This window comes from Rattus norvegicus, chromosome 18 (assembly GCF_021556685.1).
Source record: "Rattus norvegicus strain SHRSP/BbbUtx chromosome 18, alternate assembly SHRSP_T2T, whole genome shotgun sequence".
NCBI lineage: Eukaryota > Metazoa > Chordata > Mammalia > Rodentia > Muridae > Rattus > Rattus norvegicus.
The window spans coordinates 10,856,236-10,869,238 of NC_141551.1; the positions used below are offsets into that span (position 1 = coordinate 10,856,236).

Sequence of the window (13,003 nt, forward strand, 5' to 3'; positions counted from 1 at the left end):
CAGGAGCTTAAGGCAAACAAATCTCTGAGTTCAAGGTCACCTTGGACAAAGCAAGTCTCAGACCCAGGCATGGTGGTACACACCTTTAATCTGGGACATGGCTCCTGCTGGAGACTTATTCAAGGACTTTGAAAGAAGAGTCTCTCTGTGGTTCTGCTATAGCAGAGATACATTTCACTGCTGCCCCAAAGGGAGGAACCGAGCCTCAGCAATAGCCATGGAGTGGAAGAGCTTGGAGGAGTTGCTGGCCAAGACAAAGCTGGAGGAAACCGAGAAGCTATAGTGCATCAAGGTGCAGAAGGAGCTAGAGCTGGAGTTCGACCTGGGCAACCTGCTGGCTTTGAACCTCAACCCCCGGCAGGTGCTGTACAGGCCAGGCCCTTGCCAGAGGCCAAGCTGAGGTCACTGGCAGGGGACAACAGGCAGCTTCTCATCAACAGACTGTGGCAGCTACCGACCGAGTGCATGGAGGAGGCAGTGGTAGAGTGCTTGCAGGAGCCCGCCACATGACTGCCCCACAAGAAGCTGCTGCCTGGACCAAGGCTGCTCACCTGCTGGCATCATTTCGCTCTCCTTATGGGCATTCATCCCAAGAAGAAGACCAGCCTTCTGTGGGATGAGGTGAGTGGCCAGTGGCAACTCCGTTGGGGTACAAATGAACCCAGAATGACTCTAAGGAGTGACTTATTGTGGTGCCTGAGAACACTGACTGCATGGAAGACCAGTTCGCCAAGAGGATTCAGAACAATAAAGAATGCACGGCCAAGAACTAGCCGAACCATCTGCAGAACCTGGCCCACGTGCACAATATGCAGATGCCCAGCTCAGCTGGCCTGCACCCTACTGGACACCAAAGTAAGGAGGAGCTGGGCCACATCATCCAAGTGGCCAAGATCTCCACTGCTTCGGTGGGATGCTTCCAGGAGCCCATCCCGAAGGAGAAAGTGCCCTGGTGCTCTGGCAAAGCGGAAGTTTCAGCCCCTCTTGGGGGACTTTGCTGCAGAGAAAAAGAAAGAATTGGAGCTACCTTGAGTCATGAACAGCAAGAAAACTCAGCTGGACCTGACGAGGGCCACCAACAAGCAGATGAGGGAAGAGGACCAAGAGGAGACTGCCAAGAGGAGGAAAATGAGCCATAAAGGCAAGAGAAAAGGGGGCCAGAAAGGACCTTTGTGGAAGAGAAAGGGTGGCTCGCCAGGTCAGGGAGAGAAAAGGAAAAGAGCCTTGGAGGCAAGAAGCATTCCAGGTCTCCTGCTTTAGGTGGCAAGAAGAAAGAAGTGCTGCACCAAGGAGGGAAGAGGAGGACCCCTCTCCCCTCTGGACCTGTTCTGAAAAGCTAGAATTCTACTTACTGTAGGCTGATTCAGGTGGTGGCCTCTCTTGTCAATGAGCTTGATATTGAAGGGACAGTTTTGCCTTCCCTCAAGTCAGTGCTGGACTATGAATTAATGGAGATGCTGACTGGAAGTTGGTGTATTTTGAGAAAATGAGAATTATAGAAATGATATGGTCAGAACCAAGAATAAGTTAAGGTCTGCCCGACTATGGATGCTGGGTAAAGTTTGATCAAATTTCTAGATAATATTTGATTGGGTTTCACATTTTTGCATTATTTTTGTAATAAAGCTTGTATATTTATCAAAAAAAATCCAATGAGAAACCAGAATAATATTTATTATTTAATTAACAATATCAAAATATACAATTTTTAATGTCTTCAAATAAATTAGTGGCCCAGAGGTGAAGGTTTGTGGTAAAAAATTCTTATCTAACTCCCTGAGACTATTACAGTATCAGAATCCCTAATACTGTAAATGGGAAAAGCTTAAGTTATCCAAATTTATATATATATATATATATATATATATATATATATATATATATATTTGCTATGTATACTTAATGAATATATTTATATATACACATATATACTAAACATGAAAATGATTTCAGTAAAGTGTAGTCATTAAGGTTAGCCTGCATCTATTAATGCAAAAGGAATTACGGGAAAAGATGATTGACATATAATTAGACATATGTGCATCCATTTTTAGATACTGAATCATATATTTTTACTGTATACAGGATTTTCTGAGGTCTACAATTATTGCAAAAATAAAACTCTCCAGACTTTTTAAGCAAGGAGACATTTGTTGCATATAATGGATAAGTTTATGTACATTTATATGCATATTATAAATAGATAATTTTTATAAAATTTTCTGATAATATGTTAGCTTTAAGTGAGTTTTCACTTAACTTTTATAGTGAGAAGTAATATTTTAAAGAGCTCTATCTTTATAATATTCCAGTTTTTAAGCACACTAGATTTTCTTTCCTGTTTATGTGTATATTCTTGTCATTGCATTTAACAGATAAACATCACCGTAATACCTTTAGGGTAATGACTTATTTTACCTGGATGAAGAATGGCATTTTGTGATAATCTCTGATATATTAATGAAGTCCATGCAGGATAAAGATTGATGTCAGTCACTTTACGAATGACTTGAACACTCCATGAGGGTACCGCATTACATTTAAGATAAAACCATCATATAATGCATTGTGTCTTCCTAGAATTTCACATTTCTACAAAGAAGTTTGCAACCCGTTCTGAAGGATATCCTGAGAAGTGCGTGCTTTGCCTGGGGCTCTGAACTATGTAATCACACTCTGGGGCTATTCAGAATTGAATTCCAGTGAAATGAACTGAGGAAAAACTGGTGAGAGTTTCCACTTCATATCCTGCTTAACTTCAGTTATTTTCCCCAAATGCTGTAGAAAGTGCTTTGAAGAACTTCCAAATATTGTCTCCAAAGAATTAGAAGTTCTTGCAGTTACAGTTTATTTTTAAAGACTCAAATATAAGGTTAAAAGGAAGCAGATAAAAGTACCCACAAAGAAACTGACCGAGAGTCAGAAGCAGCCTAAAGAGAATTTATTATTTTATAGAGATCATGTATAAATGTATTTAATACATGTTTAATCATCTAGAGGGTCAGAGCTAAACTACTATACCTCTTAAATTCATCTAACATACTTTTTTATTTCTATGCAGCATAAACTTTTTAAAATTAAAATACCATAAATCATAATTATGATAATAAATCTTATAAACAAAGCAGCTTTAAATAATAAGAGGAGTAAAAGAATTTAGCTTTAACAGATAGCAGAGACTGGATGAGTGAGTTTTTAAAAAGAAGTACATTTCCGCTGGGGAGATAGTTCAGGGGGGAGTGCTTGCTACCCAAGCATACAAAGCTGAGCTGGGTTGTATGGAGTTGGTAGCACATTTGTACTACGAGCACTCCTACAGTAATATTGGAGATGGACATAAGAAATTGTCTGGCAGCTCCCAGACCAGATACTACTGGTATATCCAGCTCATAAATAACAGATAATCACTCTATCAAATAAGTGGAAGGTGAAAGCCTATTAGAGGTGATTCTCTGACCTCCACTTGCATACTGTTACAGCCCACACACATGACCAGATGTACATCATATATATGTACATGCAAAAGGGTAATTAAAATTGTAACCATAAGCATAATATTTCAAATTCCATGTAACTTAATCGTGCTCTGATGTAGATTTATATCACGTGTTTTATATTCATTGTATTCTTTCTCTTTTTTGCTTAATCCAATTGTTCTTCTTCTCCCCTGTTCTACATCCAGTTGTAGCAATTTCATGTATAAACCCCTATGTGGATTTACCCTAATTTGACTAGATTGCACTTAGAAGACTGTGCAAAGCGGCAAAATCCTAGTTTTATCTTCCCCACGGGTATTGATCAAATTGGCGGTCCTTCAGCTCAACAGTCACAGATATTAATTTGTTCCTCCTTTGCCTCCCAAATCACTGAGCCATAAGAATCGCAAGCCCTGCTTGTTTTGATAGTGAATCCGTGTTAATATCTTGCTGGCTTTGTGCTCAGGACTGTATGCATCATCTGTGCACCACCCTTCTTCCAAGACTGAGGTCCCTGAAGAATGACTTATTCCAGCTAGATACGGAAGCCAGAAAGCATTGATTTCTATGACATGCATCCCAAGTCTAATCAAATTAGAGAATATCAGCCAGTGACCTTTCCTATGAATACTCAATTCTGCACAGTACACCCTCCTGCCCCCATCACTCTGCTTGCCACAGCACCATGAAAAATAAAGAAAATTTGAGTCCTTGACTGGGTGTAATTGGATTTTGATCATACTTTTCTCTGAAAGGAAAAGTTATTGGTTATGTCTGCTCTACAATTGTTAACAGAGCAGTTGTTACTCTGTTTCCTGATGTCTCTAAGTAGGATGGCTTGAGTAGTCAGGAATAATGTGGGTCATCATAAGTCTTCTTTATAGTTTCCCAAGTTTTTGAAGTAATGCCAATTGCACCCCTCAGATGAATATATTTGTGGAAACTTAACTTACAGAGTTCTATTTTTGTTATTAAATCACGCAAAATAAAAATCTGCTGCTAACCTTAGTAACCTTGGTATTTTACATTTTTGGTTAAAAAGTTTTACATAAATCTAAGATAAAAGGAAATCTCTGGTTCACATTTCCATAGGGACATTTACTCATTAAAACTTAAAACGTGGCATGAGAATATTTCCTTTTTTCTTTCTTTCTTTTTTTTTTGTTGATTAATAGACATTTTTCATTTACATTTCAAATGTTATTCCCTTTCCCGGTTTCCCCGCTGTAAGCTTCCTATCTCATCCCCCTCCCGTTCTTCTATAAGAGTGTTCCCCCTCCAAAAACACCTCACCCTCCAACCCTGACATTCCCCTACACTGGGGGTGAGGTGCTAGCTTTGGCAGGACCAAAGGCTTCTCCTCACATTGGAGCCCAACAAGGCCATCCTCTGCTACATATGCAGTTGGAGCCATTGGTCTGTCCATGTGTAGTCTTTGGATAGTGGTTTCGTCCCTGGGAGCTCTGGTTGGTTGGTATTGTTCTTACGGGTTTGCAAACACCTTCATCTCCTTCAAACCTTTCTCTAATTACTCCAACAGGGACCCCATACTCAGTTGCATGGTTTGCTGCTACATTTGCCTCTGTATTAGTCAGGCTCTGGCTGAGCCTTTCAGGTGACAAATATATCAGGCTCCTGTCAGCATGCACTTCTTGGCTTCATCAATATTGTCTCGGTTTGGCGGCTGTATATATAAAGGCTGTAACCGATGGTGGGGCAGGCTCTGAATGGCCATTCCTTCAGTCTTTGCCAAACTTTACCTCCATATCCCCTCCTATGAATATTTTTGTTACCCCTTTTAAGAAGGAGTGAAGCATCTACACGTTGATTTTCCCTCTTCTTGAGCTTCATGTGGTCTGTGGATTGTATTTTGGGTAATTCCAGCTTTTGGGTTAATATCCACTTTTAAGTGCATGCATACCATGTGTGCTTTTTAATGAATGGATTACCTCACTCAGGATGGTATTTTCAAGTTCCATCCATTTGCCTAAAGATGCTATGAAGTCCTTGTTTTGATAGCTCAGTAGTACTCCATTGTGTAGATGTACTACATTTTCTGTACACATTCCTCTGTTGATGATCATCTGGGTTTTCTTCAGCTTCTGGCTATTATAAATAAGGCTGCTATGAACATAGTGGAGCCTGTATCTTTGCTGCATGTTGGAGCATTTTTTGGGTATATGCCCAGGAGAGGTATAACTGGGTCCTCAGGTAGTGGAATGTCTAATTTTCTGAGGAAACTCCAGATTGATTTCCAGAGTGGTTGTACCAGTTGGCAGTCCCACAAACAATGGAGGAATGTTCCTCTTTCTCTACATCCTCACCAGTATTTGTTATCACCTGAGTTTTTGATCTTAGCCATTCTGACTGGTGTGAGGTGGAATCTCAGGGTTATTTTGATTTTCATTTCCTTGATGACTAAGGATATTGAACATTTCCTTAGGTACTTCTCAGCCATTCGATATTCCTCAGCTGAGAATTCTTTGTTTAGCTCTATATCACATTTTTAATAGGGTATTTGGTTCTCTACCTTCTTGAGATCTTTGTATATTTTGCATATTAGCCCTCTATCAGATTTTTGATCCGTAAAGATATTTTCCCAATATGTTGGTTGCTGTTTTGTCCTGATGACAGTGTCTTTTGCCTTACAGAAGCTTTGCAATTTTATGAGGTCCCATTCACCAATTCTTGATCTTAGAGCATGATCCATTGGTGTTTTGTTCAGGAAATTTTCTCCAGTGCCCATGTGTTTGAGGCTCTTCCCCACTTTTTCTTCTATTAGATTGAGTGTATCTGGTTTTATGTGGAGGTCCTTGATGCACTTGGTCTTAAGTTTTATACAGGGTGATAAGAATGGATCAATTTGCATTCTTCTACATGCTGACCTCCAGTTGAACCAGCACCATTTGTTGAAAATACTATCTTTTTTCCTTTGGATGGTTTTAGCTCCTTTGTCAAAGATCAAGTGGCCATCTGTGTATGGGTTCATCTCTATGTCTTCAGTTCTATTCCAGTGATTTAACTTCCTGGATCTGTTCCAAAAGCATACTTTTTTTTTATCACTATTGCCCTGTAATACTGATGGGGTCATTGATGGTGATTCCCCCAGAAGTTCTTTTATTGTTGATGATAGTTTTTGCTATCCTGGGTTTTTTGTTATTCCAAATGAATTTGCAAATTGCTCTCTCAAACTCTATGAAGAATTGAGATGGAATTTGGATGTGGATTCAATTGAATTTGTAGATTGCATTTGGCAAAATGGCCATTTTTCTATATTAATGCTGCCAATCAATGAGTATGGGAGGTCTTTTCATCTTCTGAGATCTTAAATTTCTTTCTTAAGAGTCTTGAAATTCTTGTCATACAGATCTTTCACTTGCTTGTTTAGAGTCACACTGAGGTATTTTGTTAATTGTGACTATTGTGAAGGGTGTCGTTTCCCTAATTTCTTTCCCAGCCTGTTTATCCTTTGAGCAGAGGAAGGCTAGTGATTTGTTTGAGTTAATTTTATACCCACCCACTTTGCTGAAGTTGTTTAACAGACTTGGTAGTTCTCTGGTGGAACTTTTCAGGTCACTTACGTATACTATCATATATTAGCAAATAGTGATATTTTGAATTCTTCCTTTCCAATTTGTATCCCCTTGGCCTCCTTTTGTTTTCTGATTGCTCTGGCTAGGACTTCGAGTATTATATTGAGTAAATAGGGAGAGGGTGGGCAGCCTTGTCTAGTCCCTGATTTTAGTGGGATTGTTTCAAGTTTCTCTCCATTTAGTTTAATGTTGGTTACTGTTTTGCTGTATATTGTTTTTACTATGTTTAGTTATGGGCCTTAAATTTCTGATATTTCCAGCACTTTTATCATGAAGCGTGTTCAACTTTGTCAAATGCTTTCTCTGCATCTAATGTAATGATCATGTGTGTTGTCCTGTATTTCTCTAAGCGAGTTATTTATGTCTTTCTTAAAGACCTCCATCATCATCAAAGATGTGATTTTAAATCTAAGTCTTACTTTTCCAGTATTTGTTTTGGTGTGAGAACTGGGCTTTGATGATGCCAAGTAGTCTTGGTTTCTGTTCCTTAGGTTCCTGTGCTTGCCTCTTGCCATCAGGTTGTCTCTGATGTTAGCTTGTCTTTCTGTCTCTGACAGTGCCTTGACCCTCCTGTAATCCTGTGTGTCAACACTCCTATAGACCTGTTTTCTTTTAGCTGGATCTGGGAACAGAGAGCTCTGCTCTCAGGTGAGTAGGTGACTAGCTTTCAGCTCTTGGTGCAGGCAGAAACCCTAAGGGTCATGCCCATGACTGCTTCTAGGTCCCTGTGCTCAAGTGGGCAGAGATGGCACTAGGTGATTTCCTCCTGCATAAGGAATGTTGGCAGAGAGTAGTCTCCTCTGAGTTCTCAGGAGTATCCACACTTCTGAGGGTCCAGCTCTCTCCCCTATGGGTTTTGGGTGCAGAAAGCTGTGTGACTAGTTCGGTTCAGTTCTAGGGCCAGGCAAGAACTAGCAGGTTCCTGCTGCTAACTGCTCCTATATTCCTGTATCCAGAGGCACTATACTGTTTCCTCTTAGGCCAGAGATGAGGACAGAGGTGGACAGAAGTGGCAGTTTCTCCTGTGATCACAGGATAGTCTGCACTTCTGGATGTTCAGCTCTCTTCCCCACAGGATTTGGGTGCAAGAACATATTGGATCAGTACAATTCATTTCTGGGCACAGCCAGAAACTGGAAGTGCCCTTTTCCAAAGGAATTCTGCTTTTGTGTCACCTAAGTCCACCTGGCATGTCACCTGAAGAAGAAACGTTGGTCTTACCTCTGCTTTCAGGTATGTATGCTCTCCTTGAACGTGGCTTTCAGCTCTTGGCACAAGCAGAAGCCCAAAGGACCCCCCCCGACTTCTCCTAGGTCCTTGTGCCCAGGGGACACAAATGGCACTAGTTGATTTCCTCTTGTGTCAGGAATGTGGGCAGAGAATAGTCTCCTCAGAGTTCTCAGGACTGTCTGCACTTCTGAGAGTCCAGCTCTCTCCCCAATGGGATTTGGGTCTGTTTTGACTTCTTTTTCAAAGATCAAGTGTCCATAAGTGTGTGGGTTTGTTCCTGGGTCCTCAGTTGTATTTCATTGGTTGACCTGTCTGTTTCTGTACCAATACCATGTGTTTTTCTTTGTTCTTTTTCTTTTAATCACTATTTCTCTGTAGTACAGCTTGAGGTCAGATATGGTGATTCTCCCAGAATTTCTTTTATTGTTGAGAATTGTTTACACTGTCATGGATTTTTTTGTTATTCTGTGAAGAACTGAGTTGGGATTTTGATGGGGATTGCAGTGAATCTATAGATTGCTTTTGGTAAAATGGGCATTTTTTTCTATATTAATCCTACCAGTCCATGAGCATGGGAGATCTTTCCATCTTCTGAGGTCTTCTTTGATTTCATTCTTTGGGGACTTGAAGTTCTTGTTGTATAAATATTTCACTTGTATGTTTAGAGTTATACCGTTATCTAATATAATTTGTGACTATGTTTAACGGTGCTGCTTCCCTAACTTCTTTCTCAGCCCATTTTTCCTTTGTGTAGAGAAAGATTATTGTTTTGTTTTGTTTTGTTTTGTTTTTGAGTTAATTTTATATACAGTCACTTTGCTGAAGTGAGTTCTCTGATAGAACATTTGGGGTTACTTATATATATACTATATCATCTATAAATAGTGATATCTTTATTTTCTCCTTCCCAATTCATATCCCTTTGATCTCCTTTTGCTGTCTAATTGCTCTAGGCAAAACTTTAAGTATTATATTGAATAGGTAGGGAAAGGATGGGAAACTTTGGCTAGTCCCTGAATTTACAGGGATTGCTTCAAGTTTCTTTACATTTAACCTGATATTGGCTGTTGGTTTGCTGTATATTGCTTTTATTATGTTCAGGTATAGACCTTGAATGCTGGACCTTTCCAAGAGTTTTAACTTGAAGAGATGTTGTATTTTGTCAATTTGTTCAATAGCATCTATTGAAATTATTATGTGATTTTTTTTCTTTGAGTTGTTTATATAGTGGATTAAGTTGACCTGGGTGGGAGAGTGGAGGGAAGGGAAAAAGAGGGATGGGGTAAGGTATGGGAGAAGATAGAAGAGAAGCCCAGCAGACCAGGAAAATGAATAGAAATACAAATCTGTGTGGGGTGAGGAACTAGAGGAACCACAAGAATGTCCCTGACCCTGGGGTTGGGAGAAGCTCCCAGGACCCATTGGGGAGGACTTTAAGTAAAATGCCCAACAGCACAGAGATAAGCCTTATAAACACCACCTCCAGAAGATAGGCATGACCTCTAGTTTAAGATGGGGCCACCCACACATCTAAATATATTTAACCCAGAATTGTTCCTGTCTAAGGGAATTTAAGGGCAAAAAATGGAACAGAGACTGAAGGAAAGAACATACATAGGCCACTTAAACTTGAGATATATTCCATGTGCAGATGATTGTTGATGCCAAGATGTGCATGCAGACAGGAGCCTGGCATGCCTGTCCAATGAGAGGCTCTGCCTGCACCTGACTAAGACAGATGCAGATAATTACAGCCAACCATTGGACTAAGCCGGGGGACCCCAGTGGAAGAGTTAAGGGAAGAACTGAAAGAGCTAAAGGGAATTGAAACCCTGTAGGAAGAACAACAGTATCAACTGCCGAGACCCTTCAGAGTTTTCAGGGACTAAGTCACCAACCAAAATGCATACATGGACTGTGGCTCCAGCTACACATGTAGCAGAGGACTGCTTTCTGTGGCCTCAGTGTGAGGTAGGCACCTGGTCCTGCAGAGGTTTGATAACCCAGAAAATGGGGATGCTAGAGAGGTCAGAGAAGGGAGATGCTAGAGGGGTGAAGTGGGAGTTGGTGAGGGGGTGGGTGATCATCCTCTTAGAGGCAAAGGTGAGATGGTATGGGGTAGAAAGGGAGACCATTTAGGGGGACAGCATTTAAAATTTAAATAAATAAAATAATTTTTGAAAGATATGTAGTACTCACAACAATAGTACATGTTACTATTACAAAGTTTGACCCTTTGTTTGAACATTTAAGTTTCTTCTTTGCTCCATACCACTGTGGTTAATCTCATGGAATTGGCAAAAAATACAATACATTTTTGTTTATCTTTTTAGGATATGGATATTCATTGTGTTCTAGCACGTTGTGACAGATTAATGTATGGAGTGTTTGGATTAAAACCTTTCTCATTCTAGTGCCATATAATGTTGTATTATTTAAATTAGGCCTGTTTTGGTCAGCTATTAGCATTTTTAGTAATTTAAACCTGTAACTTTATTTATTTAATTACTTTAATTTTAATTAAAAAATTAATTGTATCATTCATTTCTCCTTTTGGTAGCCTTTATTATGCCCCTTCTAGCTGCCATTCAAATTCATGAAACTCATGGAATCTGTTCCATTATTCATTATTGTTTAACACACACACACACACACACACACACACACACACACACAAACACACACACACAGTCACACATCAATTGAAACACATACACACTGAAAAGCACACATTGATAAAAGTAATCCATCAATAAATATAATAAACACAATGTGCTGAGTCCATTTGGTACTGCTTATATGTACATGATTTCAAGGATAACTGCTTACTATTAAACAACTAATTAGGAAGCTCATCCCTAAGGAAGACTTCAATTTCTCCCTGTTTCAGTAATTATGTAGCTTTCCATCTAGAGCTGAGGATATGTAAGGTTCCTTAGTTATTTTTCCAATATTTAAGTTTGGATTGGTTCTAATACTGGAGACTTGAAGCTATTGATACAGGAAGGGACACATCTTGACATCAAATGACATTTAAGTGTTCTGTGTTGAGTCTTTCAAAAATATTTATGTTAACAACAACAAAATAACCCCATCTTTTCTTAAAACCAAGTGTGCCCTGGAGTGTTAAATGGCTTTACTCAAGTATAGCACTAAGTAAAGAGCTCTATTGTGTGCAATTGATGATCTTGAATATTCAGGATGCTATCAGTGCAGTCAATGCAAAGACATATCTAACACCTTCCACAGTTTTCTCACAGCCTTTCCTTCAGAGAAGTAAGAAGGGCACTTAACATGAGTTCAACACCTTGTCATTGCAATGTTTCCTATGTAGCAGAGATAGAAACATCTGACAAAGATAATTGAATAAAAATGCTATATACATACAATGGAATATTAATCTGTCGTGAAAAAGAAGGAAACACTTCAACTTATTGCTGCTGGATTATTAAATATATAGGTTTAAAATGGCAATAAATTCTAAAGGAGAGACATAAGTAAGGACACAAATTAGGAAATAAAATCTTAGTCCTGTTTTGAATTCATTAAGTCTGTAATTGAATTAGTCTTTCAAACATCTACATAAAATGTCAAGGCTGAAGAATTTGATCTAGAGTGTGTTAATGCCTAGATCAATTCTCAATATGCTGGCATTATTGGTGAATGGGCTGGTAAAGGACATATGGATGTTTCCTAAATGCCTTGCCTTGTCCTGGCCCTTGTTCTCTGTTCCTGCCCAACGCAAAATATACAGTTCCTTTACACCTAATTTTTAAAATTATAAATAAAAAATTCAGTAAGAAACAATACTTTTTTAATTTTTGTATATGACTCATTTATTTTAAGAAGCAATGTTATGTTTTGAGTATCCATACTAACTGTGTGTTACATAAGTAGGAGGTGCCAGCACTAAAGGACTAAAAACTAATAAAGAACCACTAGGGGTAGAATAATTTTCTTATGTCCAGCTATAAGAAACATGAAGCTAGGAATTTTTTTAAGTGTTTATGTATGTGTATGTATACACATATAGAGTGAGAGCAGCACACCTGTCTAGGCTGAAGGACAACTTTCAGGAGTCAATTCTCTCTTTCCACCATGGATTTCAAAGATCAAACTCAAGTAACGAGGCTTGCATGGCAAATACTTTAACTGAGCCATCTTGCACACAGCCCACATTCCTGAAAACAGAGTTCTAATACTGTCCTTATATTCAAATGGAATGCTAGACCAGGCATGAGAGTGTCTGTATATTTCTACAGTCACAGATTTAGAGGTAATGCTGGTAACTTAAATCTGCCATGGTGACATCATGAAATTGAGTTTTGTAGAATATTTATACCAAGAAGTCTACAAATACGTCAGATCAGGTCTTATTCTCCAAGAAGTCCAGCTAAACTTAACAGTAGCACAACCGTGAACTTCATCCTATCAGTAAGTGTGGCTTATCTAAAATGACAGTATAGTGATTTACCGTACAGACAGAATGGAAAAACTAGATAAGCTAATTTGTGGCCTGCTGTAACAAAGCATATAGAAGAAACTCAAAGTAAGTCATGGAAATAAAACTCACGCTCTTCAGATGAGATTGTTGGTTTTTTTTCCAAGACACTCAGTTTTCTAAGATATTTAACCATAAACTCCTTCAAATGACTTTATGAGGCTGAGGATGTTCTAGTAAGTTAACAAGAGTTATAATTATGT

The 13,003-nt window shown here is 39.1% G+C and overlaps 1 pseudogene; it reads left to right on the top strand.

The window, feature by feature from the left end:
- Nucleotides 1–217: 217 nt before the first annotated feature.
- Rrs1-ps8 (ribosome biogenesis regulator 1 homolog, pseudogene 8) lies at nucleotides 218–1,340 on the top strand (annotated as a pseudogene).
- The last annotated feature ends 11,663 nt before the right edge of the window (nucleotides 1,341–13,003 follow it).